Raw genomic sequence first — 16,367 nt, forward strand, 5'->3', positions numbered from 1 at the left:
GTTAAGCATTATTATTGGGAAGAACCCTATTTGTTTCGTGTTTGTGCAGATGGAACGATTAGAAGATGCGTTGCGGGTGAAGAGACTCGTTTGATATTCGATAGATGTCACCGAGGGCCAACCGGTGGTCATTATGGACCAACCGTTACTAGTAAGAAAGTGTATGATGCAGGTTTTTATTGGCCAACAATTTTTAAGGAAGCTCAAACTTTGGTGGATACTTGTGATGCGTGTCAACGTCAAGAGAACATCACAAAGAAAGATGAGATACCTCAAAACTTCATCCAGGTTTGCGAAGTTTTTGATGATTGGGGTATTGATTTTATGGGACCCTTTCCGCCTTCAAATAAGTGTCTTTACATTTTAGTGGCGGTTGATTATGTGTCTAAATGGGCCGAGGCTAAGGCTGTTAGAAATTCAAAATAGTGCTTAGTTGTATTTCTTTACATTGTTAATTTGTATGTTTAATATAAGGTTGAGGGGGAGCTTATGTATTTTACTTAGAGTATAAATACCCCTCAAGCCTTAACCTTTTGTAACCTTTTGTCACATTTTTGCCAATAACATTTCCCAAGCTTCCCACACACACATATCTTCTCTCTCAATACACACACTAACACACACTCATCCACCATTGTTATACACCTTACTTCCGCACCCGAACACGAACGATTTCTGGTATATTACATGTGGTATCAGAGCAAAACAACAATCTGTTGATGATCCAGAACAAATTCAATACAGATTCGTTGAATTTTTGTTCAAATTCTTCTTCTTCGTGTTCAAAGCAAACTTTTGCCGCCATTTCTGTTCTTCAACAATTTACCTTCAATTATCATTCAACTTTCCAGTTTTTGTTCACAAATACATTCCAAATCATATTTCAAAATATCCTGTTAAGTTTCAGAATCAAATTCAAAGTTTTGATTAAAAATCAAAATTTTAGAAAAGTTGATCAAAATTTGATTTTCACAATTAAGTTGATTTGAGATATGGAATTGTTTCCAGGGTTGTGCGCGATCATTTTCTGAGCATTTTGATGTTTAGATCAAATCCTAATTCTCAAAATTGAGTGAGAATTGACCAATTTTGTTCAAAAACCGACTATTTTGTCTGTTCTGTTTGTATTTGCAGGTATAACAAAACGATCTCTTTTGGAGGAACTAAAACGATCTCTTTTAGATCGTTCTAGTTTTTGGCCATTTTGAAGTTAAAACGATCTAATTTAGATCGTTCTAGCTTTTGTGATTCTGTGTGAATTGTGTGTTGTGTGGATCGTGATTCTGAAGTTGTTGTGATTGGGAATCACACACTTCGTTGGGTAACTGATCTCCTTGAGATTGGTTTTGCTCAAAAACTTCCAAATCATTGTGTTACTCTGCCCAAATTTTCAAAGTTTTCATACTTAGAAAATTTTTCACCCAAAATTGTTAAAATGATCTAAATTTAGATCGTTCTAACTTTTCTTTACAATCCCTCAAAACGATTTCTTTTAGATCGTTTCATTTTTTTTCTTCTCCATCACTTAGAAATTTTTTTTTTCCAAGATTCTAAAACGATCTAATTCAGATCGTTCTAGTTTCATTTTCTAATTCAAGTTTTTTATAAAATTCAAAATTTAAAAATAAAAAAAATATATTCTTTTTCAAGTTGTAATTCAATCATTTCACATGACAACAATCAACATCAATTCAGATATTTCATCTAGAGAGGTACAATTTTTTACTCAAACTGACTAATTATCTCTTCAAACAACTGCTGATACTTTGACAAAGCAAAATCTTACTTTGAAAACAAATTTGAACATAGCTAAACAAGAGTTTGATAAACTTAACAAAGATTTTTCTCAACTCTCAATAGCTCATGATGCTCTCAAAGTTAACTATGACTCTTTGAAAGAAATGCATTTGTCAAGTAACAGTTCTCAAGTTGTTTCACCCAATGCCCATTTAACCAATAAATGCCAAGACCTTGAAAAGACTGTCCATTCACTCAAGCAAACCATTGAGACCTTACAGCTTGAGAAAACCAATGAATGGATAAGAGCAAATGCAAAGCAAGTAGATGTTGAGTTTCTCCCAAATAAAATGAAAGATATGAGACCAAATTGTGAAAAACATGAAAGACAGATTTCTGACTTAAACAGTTCATGTTTTCTCAAAGGAGTTGAAATTGAAACTCTTCAAAAACAAGTTGAGGATTTGAAAGCAAACATTTTGTTCTACCAAGAGAAAATCTACAAAATAGAACAAAATCCTTTTCTGGATTTCACTGCTTATTACAATAAATCTAAGATTGATAGATCAGAACTTCTTTTTGGTTTAGGCTGTGAAAATCCAGCACATTTAGAGAAAATTCAAAAAGAAGATCTTGGTGCTTTGTATGATGAAAAATTTCTTCGCCTTGGCATGATTCAAGAATTCATCAGACCATCTAAGGATGACTTTGAGTCAGATGATGTTGAAAGACCAAAACCAATTCAAATAAACATTGATTATGTTGCTCTTAATGATACTTACAAGAAAACTCATAACAGATCAATTTATGAGTTAGAAGAAATAGACAACATTTCAGTGAAACAAAATGAGTCTCAACAAGTGTCTTCATGTAATATACCAGAAATCGTTCGTGTTCAGGTGCGGAAGTAAGGTGTATAACAATGGTGGATGTGTGTGTGTTAGTGTGTGTAATGAGAGAGACGATCTGTGTGTGGAAAGCTTGGAAAAATGATAATAGCAAAATATGACAAAAGATTACAAAAGGTTAAGGCTTGAGGGGTATTTATACTCTAAGTAAAATACATAAGCTCCCCCTCAACCTTATATTAAACATACAAATTAATAATGTAAAGAAATACAACTAAGCACTATTTTGAATTTCTAACATTCTCCCCCTTAGTGCTTGGTTGTCTTTTATCAGTTCCTCCTCCTTCTTTTCTCTGCTCGTCTTTTCTTGTTCTTTCTTTACTTGTAATCTTGAGCTGCTTTTGATGTAGATGGCTTATCATTCATAGATTTCCAAAAAGCTCTTTTCTTGTAACTATTCCAAGAGTCATTCCAATACCTCTTAGGAATGAAATGCCAGTTAGCACCTTCTGGACGTTCATCGGGCAATCTGATGTTATCTTGAAAGTTAACTGGAGGAATATTATGAGGACCTCGTTCATGACTTGGATTCCAAAGAACCCATGAACCTGTCTCAGTATGAATAATTCCTTCTCTTGGTCTAATTGTTCTGGCAGCAATAAGATCTCTAACCCTTTGACGCATATCAATTGTCTCTTGAATCCTTCTTATGTGTCTTTCTCTCTGAATCTGGATGTTTTCATTTTCACAAGGATTAGGATTATCATGTATGGCTCTGAGGAAGAATAAACAATATTTCAAAGTGCCATCTGAATACTTGGGAAAATCAGATGCACGGAGAAAGATTTTTCCTCTGAAGCTGTTAATGAAAACAAATCCATCCACTTCTTCTATTGGATCTCCAATCTGATAAGAATTCAATTCATATCATCATGCTCCCTGATTTGGTCTCGTGAGATTGATTCTTTTTGTTCTCCTTTCTAGACCAATTTGGAAATCATTAAATTCATAATATCTGATTAAAGCCTGAATGTGACGCTTTAGAGCTTCATAAGCAACGAGTTGATCTGGAGTCTTTGTAATCAAATGAGCATACTGATTGTAGAGAAAGAGAATGTCAGAGATTGGCAAGTATTGGAAAGATTCTTCATGAACAACATAAATGTGACCATCAGCTCTTTGAACTCTAAATCTGACAAGTCTTTGGTTCTGATACTTGATAGGAGCAATCAATGTTAACACACTTGTAATCGGACTCTGGAACCGATTATACCACTCTTCACTTCTTACTGAACTATCAGCTTTCATCATCTCTATGCATCCCTTTGTTTTTGATGTCTGAATAGAAAGAATGCTCTCAAGCTATTCAAGGTCATGTTGAGTCTTTCCTCAGTTGAGCAATAAATCGAGAAGGCTCTTTCTTCAATGTATCTTGCCCTGCATACTAACTCTTCAGGCTTGGTATTCAAATCTAGCATTTGTGCATAATTCTCATAGAAATACCCTTCATTTATTTGCCAAATTCTGTCTCGAGTAATTCTTGGATGTCTAATTCCCATGCTAAGCTCTCTTGGAGTATCAAGATTATTTGTATCTCTCAGATCATAGATAATCTCTTCAAAGATATCTTTCTCAAATTGTTCTTGAGACATAGCTGGGGTTCAGATTAGGCTCTTCAGATCTTAATCGACGAAGTACTGCCATAATGAGAGTATCAGTGGATATATCACTTTCATGAAGCCTACTAGCAGTATAGTCATTCAGATAAGCATCACTAATATCAGATTCTGACGAAGATGAAGAACTTGAAGAATAATCAGGAGAATCAGGATCAGGAAATGATTGTTGAATTGGAATAGTTGTGGTAGATATTAATGTTGATGAAGTTGGAATTTCTGGGGGTGTTGGTGATAAAATTGGAGATGATTGAATATTCAGTGGTGTTGATATGATTGGTTGAGACGACAAAGGAATAACATTTGTAACAGTTGAAATATGAGGTGTAGAAGGTGTTGAAATTGGAGTAACAACAGATGAACCAATTCTAAGTATACCACCAGTAAGCAATCTACGTGGTGATGAACTGGTTTGAGCCATGGGAAGTTTACCAGTAATAGTATATCTTGAAGCACGTAATACACTTTCTTGTCCTTGTTCAATTCCTTCAACCAAATGAGTCACAAGATTATGAACAATCGGAGATAGTTTTACAACAACTGGAGATTCAGAAATCGGAGTATCAGGAGTAACAGAAACTGTCACATCAGTAGTTCCAAGTGGTTCTACTGAGTGACCTGACGACATCATAACTGTCACAGGATTTCCTGTTGGTTCAAGAGTTTGAACATCAGTTGATGATTCGGCTTCAGAACCAGAATCTTTTGGAAAGTGGACAAACATAACACCAGTGTCACTTAGATCAACCGTTAAACCCAAAGCACGAATAGCCGCAGCAATTGCTTGAGCTCGAGAGAGTTCAAACTGTCGCTGAGCCAATTCAGCTACACGGGTGCCTTCGTTCAAAGCTGGCATAATGTTAGCAATGGAAGGACTTCCAAAGAATCCTTGAGAGGGCACTAAAGCCGAGCTCTCTTTGTTTGTTCCGGCAGCATCACCTAGATGTGCAAATGGTACAACAATCGTTGTAAGTGTCCTAGGGGTTCTAGACAAACGTGCAGAAACGATAGGCAAGAGAGGGGCAGATGTCTCTTTATCTTCAACATCCACAGACTCTGAAGGAGACTGGGATGGATTACGTGGATTTTGCCCATGCAGAAATGAGACGTCAGTCTGTTGAGAGACTTCCGAATGGCTAGAGGAGGTTTGACCTTGCAAGAGTTGGGAGCTCTTGTCTTCTACCCTAGGTCGAACCCGACGAGTATATGTGGTTTGGACTAATGGAAGGCCAACGTTTTCTTTATGCCTTATACCTAGCCCGGACCTCTCATCCTCTCTAACAATTTCGACTCCTCCCTCATTTCCTCCTTGTTCCTCCGAGATGTCCATGACTTCATCAGCAAACTGATTGGCTTCATTATCGGATGAATCAATATCAGAAACAGCCACATCTTCTAGTTCAGCATGTGAAAAACGATCATACTCAAAGCGAGATCTTTTAAATGTTTTCTTTTTGATATGAACAGGAATGGACTTCCTGCGGCCTTGAAAGTATGTCGGTGGAGGAGATAGTAAAACAGTTGTAGATATTGTTGATGAAGGAATATGAGTTGGAATTGATTGTGATTGAGGCATTGCTGGGGGTTCAGGGGTGATGATTTCTGGAAGTGGTGTTGATTGAAATGGTGATGAATGTCTTTGTGGTGATGGTGTTCTTGATGATGGTGATCTTCTGATGTTTGAAGTTTTAGGAGGTGGTGATCGGATAGGTTCCCAGACTCAGAGATAGTATTCTCAGAAGATGTAGGAGAAGAAGGTTCAGCTGGTGTTTTTCTTTTCAATTGCTTTTTCTTTGAAGAACTTCCCTTCTTCTTCTTCTGTTGATGCACTTTCTTACTTAACTTTAACACAAACATTTCACCTTTCTGTTTCTTACTCTTTGGCCTACCTGAACTGGATTCACCCTCACTCTCTTTTCTTTTCCTCTTAGACCCCTCACTTGGCAACCTATGCACAACTTGGGTAGGAACCGGGAGGCTTTCCGGTCCCAGAGTTTTTCTAATCGAGTCCAAGTATGCCTTCTTGGCATCATCAGAATCAGGAACCATTTCAAGTAAGAATGATGGAATCAGATAAAAATAGTTAGGAATACCAGAGTCTCTAACAAACTTGAAAGGATGAGTAACAACTTTCCCTGTTTCAAGAAGTCTTGGAATATGCTTCTTGTTCCTGATTATACTGCGAACAATTGCTGAGAGAAATCTGATGAAGGGAATGTACTTCTTGGGAGCAGATATTTTTCCATTTACTGCAACTATCAGCTGATCCCAAAGAAGTTGAGCAATATCGTAGTGCTGATTGAACACAAACCCATAAAATATGTACAGCATTGTCTGGGTCATGTTATCCATTCCTCTTGTATATGGATGAAAACAGTTGCTGAGAACAGAAAACACATAGTACCAAATTCTTGGTAACTTCTTCAGCTTGAAATCAGTTGTTTTTGTCAAAGGACCGTCATAGCCAAGTGATATCAAGGCAGCAAACATTACTTCATTTGACTCAAATGTATCATAATCATTTCTCCCATTTGAGTTTGCTTCTGGTAGCCTTAAATATCTTTTGAAATCATCTAAATTGAATTCGAAGTCATATGTATTCTCTTCAGAACGAAGTTCAAATTGAAAATGGCCTTGTCTACGAAGTTCTGGAGATTTAACTTTGGCTTTAGTCCTTGATGAAGATGGATCATGTGGTTGCACAAAGATAATAGATCTCCACATGTCAAATAAATATGATTCAGCAAGATCAACATCTATTGTGAGAGCATGAGTAAGAGGATGATTGTGGAAGATTGCTGAAATGATTGGAAAGTCGGGAGCATTGAAAGGATCATTCAGATATCTATTATTTCTCATATTGATGGAATTTCCGGCTGTGAGAATTTCTTCAATTGATTCATTAATGGCAATTTCTTCATCATGTCCAACCTCTTCTTGATCCATTAATTTATATTTTTCTGTTTTTAAGACATAAAACTTTTAACATACACAAAAAAATAATATTTGAATAGCAAATAACAAAGTTCACACAAACAATTTATATAAGATACAAGGAGGTTCACAAAGGCGATCAACTCAGTGTATCCTTTATAAATCATTTGTTATGAGAAAATAAACACAGAATAGTTAAACCCATATTTTCCATATATAAATTTACAAAGAAGTTCACAAAGGCGATCAATTCTTTGTACTCTTATATACTTTGATATGTATAGAACTTTGAAAATAAGATATAATCATATAAGTACGATATATTTGAGAATAATAAGGAAGTACACAAAGACGTTCGATTCCTCGTATTCCAAAATATATTACAATTATATGATCATACAAAACAGTTTGTCACACCACACAATAATAAAAAAAAAATTAAAAAAATCTTGGAAGGGAAAAAAAAATTGTAAGTATAGAAAACCAGAACGATCTAAATTAGATTGTTCTGAGTAAAACTCAGTTAAAAGAAAATGAAACGATCTAAATTTAGATCGTTTTGAAAGCTTTAAGGAAAAAAATAATGAAGTATTGAAAACTGAAGGTGAAACGATCTTAAAAGAGATCGTTTTAAACCTTTTGAGAGAAAAAGTTTAAGATTGGGAAAAAAGGAAGTAAAACGATCTAAAAGAGATCGTTTTAAGTTTCTCATGAGATAGAGAAAAAAAATGTTAAGTATTGGAAAGAAAAAGTAAAACGATCTAAAAGAGATCGTTTTAGGTTTTGTCAGTTTAAACACACTTTTGAAGTGAAGAGAAATGAAACGATCTAAATTAGATCGTTTTAAAACTTTTTAAGAAAAACATCACTTCATTTTGAAAACATAAAGTGACATCAAATACATGATATCTCTTTACATTTAAAAATATCAGATTTGAGCAAACCGAATTCATAAGAATTCAGTTACCCATCAATCGAATTCCAAACACTCTTTCAAACCACACAGCGATCAAACCCAAGAACGATCCAAATTAGATCGTTTTGGTCTCAGTCTCAAGGGATTAACAATTAATTAACATGTAAAGTGAACAGGAAAGGTGAATGGTAAACTTATTTTACTTCCAAGTCGTTTAGAAATCAAAACGATCTAAATTTAGATCGTTCTAGAATCAAACAACTCTAAAATAAAATATCTTTGCCAAACACTTTTTCAGTTAGCCAAACATACATCTAAATTCACATTCAATGAATCAAACTGCAATTTGAGCATGGCATAACATTTGAATAATGCAAACAAACATTATCATAACATTTGAATAATGCAAACAAACATTTCCTTTTAAAAGTTTTATGTCTTAAAAACAGAAAAATATAAAAATAATGGATCATCAAGAAGAGGTTGGACATGATGAAGAAATTGCCATTAATAAATCAATTGAAGAAATTCTCACAGCCGGAAATTCCATCAATATGAGAAATAATAGATATCTAAATGATCCTTTCAATGCTCCCGACTTTCCAATCATTTCAGCAATCTTCCACAATCATCCTCTTACTCATGCTCTCACAATAGATGTTGATCTTGCTGAATCATATTTATTTGACATGTGGAGATCTATTATCTTTGTCCAACCACATGATCCATCTTCATCAAGGACTAAAGCCAAAGTTAAATCTCCAGAACTTCGTAGACAAGGCCATTTTCAATTTGAACTTCGTTCTGGAGAGACTACATATGACTTCGAATTCAATTTTAGATGATTTCAGAAGATATTTAAGGCTACCAGAAGCAAACTCAAATGGGAGAAATGATTATGATACATTTGAGTCAAGTTGACATCTAAGTGGACCGACCCTTTTGTGATCAAACATGTTTATCCGTCTGGTTATGTGGAATTGTTTAAATCGAATGGTACTTCTTTTATGGTTAATGGTGATAGATTGAAGCTTTATCATCAAGCAAGAAGAAGATGTGGGAGTCGTCGTTGACGAGCTTCCATTTTTCGAAATTAAGCAATGAAAAAGGACTTCGAGTCTAGCTAAAGACCCGTGAATAAATTAAGCGCTTCGCGAGAGGCAACCCATGTTTTGTGTTTTTATGTCTTTATGTTTTATTTGTGAAATTTTAGCAATTTCCATGTTTTTAAGGTGTTTATGTCTAGTATTGCATTTCTGGAACTTCTCTACGCGATCCGGTAAGTTGTTCGTGGGCAAGTTACAAGGTAAGTGTGAGTGGGGTCAAACTGCGACGTAGTTTCTGTACATGGTTAAAATGCGACGCAATCTCACTATACTGCGAAGCATAAAAATCCTCGACAAATAATACGACTGCGCCGCAGTTAGGTAGATGCGACGCAGTCTGCGTGTTGTTCAGAAAATTCAAAAACAAAAAAAAAAGGGAATTGCGACGCAGTGTGAGGATTGCGGTGCAGTGGGGTCAGATCGGGTCAAACAAATTAGAGGCTAGGGTTAATTCACTTTTACTTTTACCTTAAAATCTTCAAAGCAAATTTTTCTCTCTAGCAAATCCTACCAACCGATCCTTTTCGTTCTTTCTCTTCTTAATCTCTTTGAGTTCTTGTTTCTTTTACACTGTAATCATCATGACAAGATCTGGAAAGGTTAGTATCCCTTATTTAGTTTGTTTGTCTTGCATTATGTAGTTTTAAGTTTATTTAATTTCATAATAAATCCTAGATTTGTTGTCATGCTCGAATAAATGAGACCTCATGAATGGGGTCGGGGGTTGTTCGTGTGTCAATAAATTGCTTAATGGCATTCTAAGATAGACTAGGAGTTATGAAGTTTTGGTGTTAAATGGTTTGGGACTTGTTAAACCCACAATTTCTGCCCAGTTTCTTTAAGAGTGCGACACAATCTCAAAACTGCGCTGCAGTTGAACTGTCTATGAGTGCGATGCAGTCACCAAACTGCGCCGCATTTTTGTTTTCCGAGGTTTAGACTGCTTCTCAGTCTATCAAGACTGTGTCGCAGTCCAACCTTGTTTAGGCCTGACCCTCTTATGGAACATATATGGTAGTCCTTATTTTTGGGATCGATAGTTTTGATGATTTGTCGTCTGTTTGCAGGCCCCTGCTACTGGTGGACGAAACCCTAGACGTACAGCTTCCTCTCAAACGGGTGAGGAATCTTCAGGAGCAGCTCAAGCTGCTGTTGCACCAGTTTCCGCTTTATCCGATCACCAATGGCTCACTTGGCCAGGAGCTTCTCAAGAATAGAAAGCCGCTTATAATGAGCGGCTGGAAAAATTCCTTCACAAGGACATCGAGGGGCCCAGGTATCTTCCTGATGATATGCTTGATATATTGGTTATACGAAGGGACATTGAGGGATTTTTGAGGCTAGTGGGTATGGAAAATGATGAAAACGGTAACCCGGTTGACCAAGAATTTCGTATGTGGGTAGACATTTTGGAAATCGAGAAATGGTTTGCAAGGAATGGTGCTTAGAATTTTATTCAACTATCAATGTGAGCACCATTGATAAAGTTAAAAACATTTTTGATGAGAAATGTATACATTTTTGTTGTGGGGGGAAAGATCGATCTTTTACCATTGTTGAGTTTGGGATTGCAACGGGAATGTACAACAGGGAGTTGGTAGATAATAACCCATTGTTTAGGAAAGTTTTGAGGATGGGAGCTCGGACCGGGTTGGGATTCTCGGATGGTAATCAGAAGTCATATTACACATAGATTTCAGGGGAGACTTGGAGTTTTAAGTCGAGGGTGAATACAATTAAGTCACCTGTTTTGAGGTTGTTTTTAAAGATGATTACATACTTAGTTGTCCAGCGATCAAATCAGCGGGACAGTTTATTTGGAGGATCTGTGGGTATTGAGACTTTTTCATGAGGGTGCCCCGTATAGATTGGCTTGTGCTCCGTACATGGTGGCGAAGCACATGGGCACCTGAGGTATGAGGGACAGGATTTGTGGCCATTATGTAACAAAATTGGTGAAATTCTTTGGTTGTGAAGGGGATAGAGCGAACATGATTTTTAATCTAAATTGGAAGCTTATGAAGCCTTTTGAGTATCCGGATTTAAAGAGGTTTGGGTTAAGCCTCAAACCAATAGGGGTTTTTACGCTTTGATTGATTTTGGTGATGCCGCCCCTAAGGTGAGGAAGGTGAAGAAGGTGAAGACGTTGATGAAGAGATGGAGGAGGCGGCTGAGAAGGAACTGGTTCGACGTCCTAAGCGTGTTACCTCTACTACGGGAGCTTCTTCTTCTTCTGCTCCCGTAGGTTTTGATCTCACCTCTCTTCAGTCTGTTGTGGATAGGATGTTCGAGTCTCAACGGGCCTTCCACTCCCGCATGGATGATTTTCGTGAGCAGGTGGGGAGTGATATGACTATGGTAGGTTTTGGCCTAGGGAGAGTGGTTTACGATTCGCGGCGGTACCAACCGATGTGGGAGGTGCAGTTGAGAGGGCAGGATTTTCGCCCACCCACCATTCTTCCGGATTATCGTCCACCCTCTATGTTTATCCCTCATCAGAGAGTTGGTGGAGCTTTCTACTTTCCTCCAGAGCATTAGGTTGAGGAGCCTCCACGTTACGATCCAGGTGCATTGGGACCGGATATGCCAGTCCGATTTGGTAGTTATACAGGTACATATGCAGGTATGGACGTTAGCCAGGCGTGAGCTACAGAGCCGACCTTTGCTGAGCAGGTGGTTGGATCATTCTTTGATTATGGTAACATTCCTGGTTACCAACATTATCCACCTTAACCTCCACCACAGTGATCCGTTGCAGGTTTAGCCTAATGTTACAACCATTAAAGTCCTCTTCTGATAGACGTTATAGGGCGCATGCGCCTTGGCGATGTAGGAACGAACCTAGTACAAGCCTATGGTTAAAAGATTATGCATCACGACTTGGCTATTGAGTGATTGTTCGGATATTCAACCCCAAAAGTAAGTCAGTTGGAGTAGGATAGGCGAGATATCACTAGTTCGTTTCATTTGTGCTTAGTCGTGTTATTGAGGCTTGTATATCAGTCAAGTATTGTCATACATTTCGGTTATCATTTAAGATTAAAACTGCCTAACCATCTATTCTCATTTTTGATTATGGTTGAGCTTCTTTTTGATTTCGAAAATGTGGTTCCATAATGTACCAAAGTTTGATTTGTTTTCAGCTTGGATTTGCTTGAGGAAAAGCAATGCTTAAGTGTGGGGGGATTTGATATGTCGTATTTTATGCCCATTTCCCATAGCTTAAGTAGTCGATTATTGATGTTTAAGAGTCGTTTTCGTATACATTTGGTGCGTTTATGGTATTTGTTAGTGCTTCAGGTTGATAACAGGTACCTAAGCGATAATCTAAAGAAAACAAAGTTTCTGAAGTAAAACGAGTGCTTACGGACGTTTTACGAGGCAAGAGAGTGAAGATTAGAAGAAAGTCAACACTAGTCAACGAAAGTCAACAGAAACTGCAGCGCAGTATGTTCATGCGTCGCAGTAATATTTGTCGAGGAATAAACTGCTTCGCAGTAGGCTGAAACTGCGACGCAGTTAGACCATATACGCCAAAAGACCAGTCAAGGAAGTCAAAGTCAACAGAAGTCAAATGGGAGGACTGCAACGCAGTTTGGCGCCGAATCTGCAGAATTTTGTTAACATATAAATAGCTTGCAAAAACATTCTAAAAACCCTAACTTCACTTTCCAGGCGATTTTTGAGTACTTTTCAAGGGTTTTTCTTGTATTCAATCATTTTGAAGGATCTCAAGCTCGATTGGAATCATTCCGTTATTCGTTTTCAATTCCTTGTATTCGGTAACGATGAATTCTCTATATTTGATTCGTTATTCGTATTTTAATATGAGTGGCTAATCGTCTTTTCATCCATCTTGATGGAGTGAGACAATATGTAAGGATTGCACAATATTTTATAATTCTAGTGATTTGATTTAACGTTGTGTCGTGATCTTAACCTATTAATTCTTTGTCATTTAATTATTAATTGCGGATAATTTTTGCAAGATCTTAGTGGTAACTCGGGTTGGGTAGAAATTATTTTGATCGCTTGGTTAGAAGGGATTGGTTCTATGACGGGTACAGTAGAAGGGAATTAATAATTAATAAGGATTAACGGGTTGATGGTTGGGTACAATCAATAGACACAATTGTTATCTCAAATAACCAAAACCATTATTGAACTAGAGAAGTTATAAAAAGGCATCTCGGGGTACCGGTCTTAATAATGGAACTAGTTTATACAAAAGAGTCAAATTGTAGATGCACGTTTCGTGCATAGATTATTGTCCGTTGCAATGCAATTCTTGGGCTGATTATGATGAAGAGAAGGCATCATCAAGGTCATGATGATGTCATCATCACCTCGTGATGACGTCAGCACGAGGCATCTAGTTCGTGTGAAGGAAGTCGAAGCCCATGAACAAGATAGAAGCCCAACCCGTTTCTATAGCCTATATATACTAGAATTAGGTTACAATTGTGTTTTAACAATTTGAGTTGCAACAGATTTCGTTCACAGTGCACGGGGTAGAGATCTATACCCCTTGCCAGTCAGATGTATACTTAGTTGGTGTTTGTATCTATATGATTAATGATATTCACGAGTTTTACATCTGTTCTTATGTCTTATTCTTCATGTAATTCGTGTTTATATGTCCATTAATTATACAGAAACCTCAAAGTTGATTATGAATGGATTCCGCACTTTCATAGTCGAATTGGTTACGATTGGAACGATCCGACGTGTTTCAACGCAAATAAGTTGTTAACTTGATGGGTACGGGGTTGAAAATTAATTTGAATCTCGGTCATTTAATCAACTAGTTGAATTTGAACTTCATCAAATGTGCAATCTTAACATGTTGTCGAGCAAAATCAAGATGGGTGACCTTTAAATTCTTGTTTTAAATAACAAACTTTTCTTTTGATTAATCTTGAGTGATTACTGACTTTTCTTACTAACTACTTGCTACGTGGCAATTCGGCCACAAAACCCCCCATTTTTACTTGAATCACTTAATTGTTACAATTGCTTATAAAAGGTCCTTGCGAACGATCTTGACTTACCAGTGTTTACTGTACTGCATGAGATCAAGTACACTGCCTGTGAGTGTGTAGTAGTCAGTCTTTCGGTAAATCGTGTTTATAATTTTTAAAGCTAGATTTCGCACATCAGTAGCTTAGGGTTTAAGGTTTGAAGATGTAGGGTTAGCCACCTTACGACTTCAAACCATAAACCCTTAAGCGTACCGTGACTTCCGCCCCCCTCCTGTAGCCTTTAGCATTCTAGGGTTTAGCATTTAGGGTTTAGAATGTATCTTTTACCCTCGGGTTTTACTGTGTAGCTTAGGGTTTAGGGTTTGAAGATGTAGGGTTAGGCTAACCCTACGGCTTCAAACCATAAACCCTTAAGCATACCATGACTTCCGTCCCCCTCCTGTAGCCTTTAGCATTCTAGGGTTTAGAATGTATCTTTTACCCTCGGGTTTTACTGTGTAGCTTTGTTATTATTATTTTTTTTTGGATTAAAAGGTTAAGTCAGAGTATTGCATTAAGACCAAATTTATTAAACACACTTTGTATCTGGTTATTTTAGTAATTACTCAAAATACAATCAGAATTTGATTAACTTCCTTTTATATAAATTAATTTATTATAGTTTCATTCTATGTGTTTATGTATTTAAAATCAACTACTTCGAAGAATTCAAAGTCGAAGAAGAGGAAAGTTTATGTTCATGTTACAGAACCTTATTTCGTAATATGTGTTTAATGATTTGAATTATATTATAGTTAAAAAGAAAGACGCTGCCAGAAAGGAGATGAAGTTGACAAACACCATTCCAGAGGGACATGTTATTAGTGAAACATCTGTTGATGCTACAAATATTGCGACGTCCAAAAGGACAATTGAAGAGAAGCCTGTTAGCAAGGAACCTGTTATTAACGAAACACCTCTTGATCAGGGTACCAGACATATGCCAGAGGAACCTGTTAGAAATGAACCACCTGTTGATGTTATAAAGATGGCAACGTGCAAAAAGACAATTCAAGAGGAGCCTTTTAGCAAGGAACCTGTTGCAAAAGAAACACCTGTTGTTGATGGTAACACAGATATGCCAGAGGACCTTATTAGAAATGAACCACCTGTTGATGCTACAAAGGATGCAACGTCCAAAAGGACAATTCAAGAGAAGACTGTTGGAGAGGGATCTGTTACAAATGAACAAATTGTTGATTATGGAACCACAAATAGGCCAGAGGAACATCTTACAAATGAAGCACTTGTTGATGCTACAAAGAAGGCAACGTCCGAAAGGACAATTCAATATAAGACTGTTAGAGAGGAACCTGTTATAAACGAACAACATGTTGATATGTGTACCACAAATATGGCACAGAAACCTGTTACAAATCAACCACCAGTTGATGCTACAAAAGAGACAACATCCGAAAGTATAATTCCAGAGAAGGATGTGACAGAGGAACCACCGCCTACTTCAGGTACAACCACATATGCCTCTTTAATAGTTTTAATAGTTTGTGTTTTTATTTTTTATATATTATCATTTATGTTTCTAGGTAATAAAAAAAAGCCTACAAGAAAGAAGAAACTGACAAAAAAAAACCATGCCAGAGGGACCTGATACAGATGTAGCACATGTTGATGCTTCCAAGAGGAGGACGTCTAAAAAGACAAATCAAAAGAAGGCTTTTACAGATGAACCACCCTCTACTTCAGGTACAACCGCATATGTTCCTTTTAAGAGTTTTATTAGTTTGTAGTTTTTTTTTATATATATTTTGAAATTTTGTGTTTGTATAATGTTTAAGAAGCTGCTACAAAGGAGCCAAAGTCAAAAAAGAAAATACAAGAGGACAATATTTCAGAGGAAGCACCTCATGCTTTAGGTGCAATACATATGTCGTTGAAGACTTTTATTAGTTTGTATTTTTCTCTTTTTTAATGTATTTTACATTTTTTTGTATTTTTATAATGTAGAAGAATCTAAAATGTCATCAATCCGATTACGTACCACACCCACCGCTTTCAACAACGAAGTTTCTTTGTTGAGTGATCAACAAAAAGAAGCTGTTAAGTCCTTTGGCTTTGGATCCCTTTTGGATTTTGACATAGCAACTCTTCCACATATGCTATGTCATTTC

General features: G+C 36.7%; 1 pseudogene; it reads left to right on the forward strand.

Moving 5' to 3' along the window:
* Positions 1-10,434, forward strand: part of LOC122579425 — a 142,245-nt pseudogene extending 131,811 nt beyond the window's left edge.
* The last annotated feature ends 5,933 nt before the right edge of the window (positions 10,435-16,367 follow it).

Source organism: Erigeron canadensis, chromosome 1, assembly GCF_010389155.1.
Source record: "Erigeron canadensis isolate Cc75 chromosome 1, C_canadensis_v1, whole genome shotgun sequence".
In the NCBI taxonomy this organism is placed as follows: domain Eukaryota; kingdom Viridiplantae; phylum Streptophyta; class Magnoliopsida; order Asterales; family Asteraceae; genus Erigeron; species Erigeron canadensis.